The sequence below is a fragment of the Anastrepha ludens genome, chromosome 6 (genome assembly GCF_028408465.1).
Source record: "Anastrepha ludens isolate Willacy chromosome 6, idAnaLude1.1, whole genome shotgun sequence".
Classification (NCBI taxonomy): domain Eukaryota; kingdom Metazoa; phylum Arthropoda; class Insecta; order Diptera; family Tephritidae; genus Anastrepha; species Anastrepha ludens.
This window is the reverse complement of record NC_071502.1, coordinates 39,354,225-39,360,682: the sequence shown is the minus strand read 5'-3', so window position 1 is coordinate 39,360,682 and position 6,458 is coordinate 39,354,225. Positions and strand designations below refer to the sequence as shown.

Genomic DNA, 6,458 nt, shown 5'->3' with positions numbered 1-6,458 from the left:
TATTAAAATAACTGAAAACTGTAAAAAAAGAATTTAAATATGGTATACATACAAATATTCGAAAGCACCCTCTATCGAATACCTGTAGTAAAAGTAAATATAGAAAATAAATTCATTGCACCAATAAATGCCCGAATACTTATTTTCACAGGAAAAATGATTTTAAAAAATTCAAATGCCTTAACAATTCTAGCTAAGCTAAACCTGATTCATAATAATCAAATTGTGGAGCCTAAGAACTTATTTTAAATTTATGCCGTGAAAGAACAATAAAAGTCTACTTGCTCTAACCACTAAAGAATGGACCCGAAAAAAACGAGTCAATTGTGTTATCATCACTTGCGTAAAACTAACTGTAAATAAAAAACAAATATGCAAATTCATGGAGTTTGTTGCCATTCTTAATTTGGCGTATTCACTTTTTGTAAGTTAAGTTGGTGTATTCATTTGTAAAAAGTTAAATGAAACCTTCTCGGTGGAAGGAAAACCTGGAAGTAGAAGAAAAAAAGGATTTGAGTCGCACTCAAAAAGATAAGAAGTGGTGTCAATATTTCGAAAAAAACCTTGCCCTTCACTTCGAGATGCTGGAAAGCAGGTCCATATGTCGAAAGGTTACGTCCAACAAGTACACCAAAGCGAAGGTTTACGATCATATAAAAAAATTTTAGCACCCAATCGAAATGATAAACCAAATAGAAGTGAAAAACGCGTGCGTGAAAATTATACAGTTAATGCATCCATGGCTGTGTGGTTATGGACAATGAAGCATACTTTTAAGCAGATTCAGAGCGCTAAGTTTTGTATTGCAAGGATGAGAGGAAAAGTCCCAGGTACCTTTAAGCTACAAATGTTGAACAAGTTCCCTAAAAAATATTTGGTTTGCCCAGCCATCTGCCAGTTTGGCATGACAAGCAAAACGTTCATTATAACGGGCGGTATAAACCAAGAAATTAATATCACGGAGGGTTTGTAAAAACGTTTGCTATCATTCATAAGACAACATGAAAGGCTCAGTTCTGTTCTGGCCCGATTTAGCATCGTGTCATTATAGCCGTCTTGCCATGTGCACGAGGTAAATATTGTTCAAAAGGTCCACAATCCACCAAACTGTCCTAAATTACGAAAGGAAATTGCTGAAAACAAAAAAAGGAACTAAAAATAAGCAGCCATTTAAAATAAGAGCAGCAGCTACCGTAACAAAAACCAATGTCCATCGTCTAATGAGAGAAGTGAAATCTAAATTGTCTCATTTTATTTATAACAAAGAGAATTTATATGAGTTTGTTGTTTAACATAGTACGCTTAATAAAGATGAAAATAAAATAAAAATGGTTTTGATAGTTTAGGTATAAGAACGATTTTCGCCGACCAATATTTTTCGTATCCATTCGTACTCCTACAATTTCTTCTCATATACACGCCGTAACAAAATTATAAACACACTATAATCTGATATCTGGCTATAACTTTAACATACCTGCATATACTCGTACATATATTATCGAGAGCAATAACAATGAAGAGTGAGCCAAAAAATTAAATCACAATAATTTCCGCCAATTTTCTACTCCTTCGAATTTTCAGAGAAATAGCTTAGAAATGTTTTTGCCAGAAATCGACATCTCTTGTAAAAGTCGGTAACTTCTCCTTAGTGAATTATTATTAGTCATTAGTCTACACTTCAATTATTTCACAATCTTCTTTCGGCAATGCATTGCCGCAATGCAGTTATACAAGCCTTGCTCGCTTTCGGTCGACTGCATTTTCCTCTCTGCATGGTTAATTTTGTAATTTTACTCTAATGCTATGATTGCAATTTTCCTAAATATTACTTTGACATAATGTTGCAAAGCAAACTATTAACCCTATTAGGAAGGCCTACAGACAACTGCTAACAAATTTGCGTACTTTAAGCATTTGCAGCCTTTCTATCATACTTTCTAGCTGCTTGTCTCTGTTGGTTATACTTACATACATTAATAGGCATATATTTTCATTTTACGATTTCCGCATGTTGTTAGACGCCAATTAGATCTTGAACATACCGCACATTTCCTCAAAAGTGGCCTAACTTTAAAATTTTCAGAAGCGAATTTTCATATTTTTACTTTCACACTTCACATCCCTCCTAGTAAGCAAAAATCGACTTTATATTTGTTGTGAATTCCATCCAAAAATAAATTATATTTCTGTTGGTACTGCTTTATGTTTTCTGGCAAACATAAAGTTTTGAGTTGTGTCTCTTTTGAAGTTGACGTGGTGCTGTATGCATAAAAGTAGAGTAGTTAATGTCCACTAAATGAGACTGGAAAACAATAGTAAAAATAGGCGAAAGGCAGTTAATTCCGATAAAAGGTATTTCAAATTTGAATTTCTTTTTTAAATTCAAATTAAATGCAGATGGTGAACTGAATCTGTTTATTGATAGTAACTGTTACATTTTTGATAAATAATGAAAAAAAAAAAATATTTTTTTATTGTTTTTTTTTGCTTTTATTTTTTTGTTTTAATTTTTTAATACATTTTTTTGTAATTCTTTAATCTTTTATTTTGATTTTACTTTTCTTACATTTTTTTCTTAGTTTAGCATTTTTTATTTTCATATTTTTATTTATTTTTTTATTTGTGTCTTTTTTGTATTTATATATTTTCTTTAATTAAATTTTTTTTCTTAATTTAACATTTTTTTTTTTTGAATTCTTTTAAATTTAAATTTTTTTTATAAAATATAGTTGATACTAAAACAAAAATAATTTAACTCAAAGTTACCAACCTTGTACAAAATTTAAATTTTTTTATAAATTATCTTCAAAATTAAAAAGCTTGAAATCAGAATCTTTAAAAAACCCTCGGTGTGCAGTTTTGTTGCACAATAAATTTTGGTGTAATATTGTGTCAGTTTAAAGCGGCTCAAAATAATCGTTGATTTTTTATAATTTTTTCCAAGCCACGATTTTTTTATATGAAGAAAATTCACAAGACCGAAAAAAAATATTTGAGAAACCAACGCGTTTTTTTGAGCCGCTTCAAGCTTTAATTTTAAAATTCAATGGGCTATAAATAAAGCTTTTAGTTATATTGTTTTTGTGGTGCATATTATTATTTTTTTATTGAAGTGCACTTGAACGTTATCAGATAGCTTATCGGCTCGATTAGTGAAGCACACTTTATTAGTTAGAAAGCAAAATGGCATTTAATCTTTGTAAATTTATAGGAAGTGCTAGGTTTCAATCACAAAAATTTATTTATTTTTTATTTTATTTTTTTTTGTTTGAATGATTGCAACAGTTACCATTTATCGTATTTCACCACACTAATCTGAAAGCTCAATTACCCGTAGCATGGAATTGCATCCCCTGTCAATCTATGCCGCCAGATATTATCAGAGCGCAACCACTGGCATGTGGACACCAACCAATTGCGCGCTCTAATAAATCTGCATGCGTGTAAATTTCGGCTGTAAATACATTCTAACATACATACCTCCCACGGAGCAAGCACAAATGTACGCTCGTGTATACCGACATTTATGCATTCAACCATTTCTGCAGCACGAGCAACAACTTACCCCGAACCAAGCACAAACCTGCCAAAACCAATGAATGTGCATTAAAATCCGTTTAAAATGTATTCAATGTAGATTAGTATGAATGTGAGCTTTTGCTTAATGAATAAAGCAACAGTTTGTTGAAATAATACTGTACAAAGGGCTCAACAATTGAAATTGTAAAACTATTTAATATCTTTTCAACCAATGCAGCAGCGAAGGGCTAAGCAAGTAGGTGCCTAGGTTCACAGTATAAGGGCACCCTCGTAAATGCATGCAAGATGTATTGGTGTATATGTGTATTGTGCTGCCATCACCTGTCCACAACTTGGCGGCGAATTAAACCTAAATTACGATCAGGCAAAAAAAACAAGCAAATTGCATGTTTACTCGTACTTAAAAAGACTTTACTCATGTTTGGATTTGAAAATGCCATCAAACCGAAAGTGTGTTAGGTATTTTTTTTACATTTGCTTTTTCGGTTTGGTTGGCTACCTACTGCATGTTGCACGCGATCTATTGATAGTTTTTGTTGTAATTGTTGTTGAAAACGTTTTCCTTTACTTTACTTTACTTTTATTTATGCACAAATATTTGTTTTGCCATTTCTCGTAGACGAATGAAACATTAAGAAATATACAGGTATTACATCTCCCGAAATTATTATAAAGGGAGGCATCACATATTGACAATTTAGACTATTTATTTATTAATTTTTTTTATTTAACATCAAGACGCACGCCAGGGTCTTATGAAGTGTTACCTATTCAAAACACCATAACTTTTTTGTGTGAAATTAGTTTTTATTGATTTCAAAGACAAAATTGTTCAAAAATGATTACAATTTTAACATATGTATATTCACTTTAGCTCGATACTCGTATGACCACCTTTTGCCTTGACTATAGCCTTCAACGGTCAAAAAATGAGTTGCATGCTGCTCGAATGTGATCTTGAAGTATTTTGGCCCAATCTCGTATAATTGCTTTTTCCAGCGCATCCATACTGGCATATTTTTTGCTCTCCAAAATGGACCAGATGGAATAGTCCATCGGATTTGCGTCTGGCGAATTTGAAAGCCATTGTGTGGACGAAATGAAGTGTGGAGCATGATTTTTTAACCATTCTTGGTTCACACGAGCTTTATGAGACGGTTCCGAGTCCTGTTGAAATGTCCATGGTCTACGACCGAACTGTTTGCGTGTCCACGGCTCTAAAGCAGCTTCTAAAACCTTTTCCCAATAATAAGTCGCATTCACTTTGAAACCAGGCTGGATAAAAGTGATTGGAGAGCGTCCATCAGCTGTCACTGCGCCCCAAACCATTATTTGCGATGTGAAATTGCTTCGAGTGGCCATACGTAGGCTCAAATTCTCGTATGAGCGTTCGATCAAGTAAACAAGATCGGTTTGAGTGTTTATGAACTGCTCAATTGGGAAATTTTTTTCATCAGAAAACACAATGTTAGGAAATTCGCCATGTTCGTGCAAGCGCAACAACTCCTTTGCTCTTTCGCACCGAACTTTTTTTGCTGGGGTGAAAGATCGTGTCCTTTTTGGAACTTGTAAGCCTTGACCTTGAGATCATTTTTCAATATGCGTCGAATGCTGTCTTGCGATATTTTCAGTTCTTTGGCCATTTATCGTCCACTTCGACGTGGATTTCGTTCAAGTCGAGCCTTCACTTTCCGAACCATGTCAGGCGTTCTTGCGGGTTTTTTTTGGTCCACCTCCATAGGGTTTTGCAATGCTACCAGTATCATTGTAACGTTTTATAGTGCGATACACAAACATTTTATTCACTTTGAGGTGACTGAGCTCACGAACAATGGCTGGTTGTGATTTTCCAGCCAAATATAACGCAATCACACTATTACGTTTAAATCCATCACATAAAAAAAATTCAACAAAACTGAAACGCAAATGCTTTTGATGGCTTATAAACAATACTATATATTGAACTGTCATTAGAACAATTTTGACGTTGATGTCATGAGCTGTTTTACAGATATAAGCAGTGTGAAGTTGGTAAAACTTCATATCGTTCACCCTATACATCACCTCAATCCAACGTCTGCAAAATATTTTTTTTTATTTATTTATTTATTAAAAGAGTAACAATTATAAATAACTATTCCACTTAAAGAGCTAAAGCACTAGCTACTATGGCCTTCGGCTATTAGTATAATAAAAAATGACAGCGTATCTTATAGCCTTAACTTACATCTAGATACATAATCACAAATCTTATTTAAATTGCATACCGTTGTCTGTTTGAGGAGTTCCGATGGTTTGATGCTTGAGAAAAAGGATGCAAAATAAAATCCTACGCATCATAGCAAATGCCCCATACTACTTATATATAAGGAATAGCGCCCTTTATCGTCATCTCGGCATACCAACTGTGGCTGAAGTAACGAAGCAATTTGCCATAGCGCACAAATAGCGACTAAAAAATCATGTCAACGATACAACTTCCTGTTTACTTCGGCTAATTTCTTCTCGAAGAGAATTAAACGCACAACGGTAGCAGACCTTATGAAGTGCGAATGATCATATTACTAAAGGTTTTTTAAACAAGTCAATTTATCAAATGAAACTTGATAATTAGTATCCTTTTGTATTATTTTATAAAGTTATCTCTCCCTTCTTCTGTTTACCACTTCAACCTTCGAGAGCATACAGCGTCCCTCTGACTATGAGGAAATGAAATATTTGCAATTATTGCTGTTAATAGTTTTGTACTTATATAAATGTTGTAAATTTGCAAATAAAAAATCGAATTTTTCAAAATCCATCGCACATCTATGCTGTGGTAATCGAATGTGCCACGAGTGCTACTTCCGTTACTTTCCCTGATTGAACAACTTCCGCGTGAAGTCGTTTAACCCTCATAAGGTGTGCGGTATATT

The 6,458-nt window shown here is 33.5% G+C and overlaps 1 protein-coding gene across 2 annotated transcripts in view; it reads left to right on the top strand.

Moving 5' to 3' along the window:
- Positions 1-6,458, top strand: part of LOC128868357 (G protein alpha o subunit) — a 110,696-nt gene that overhangs the window by 87,726 nt on the left and 16,512 nt on the right. The gene's annotated exons all lie outside the window — the stretch shown is intronic.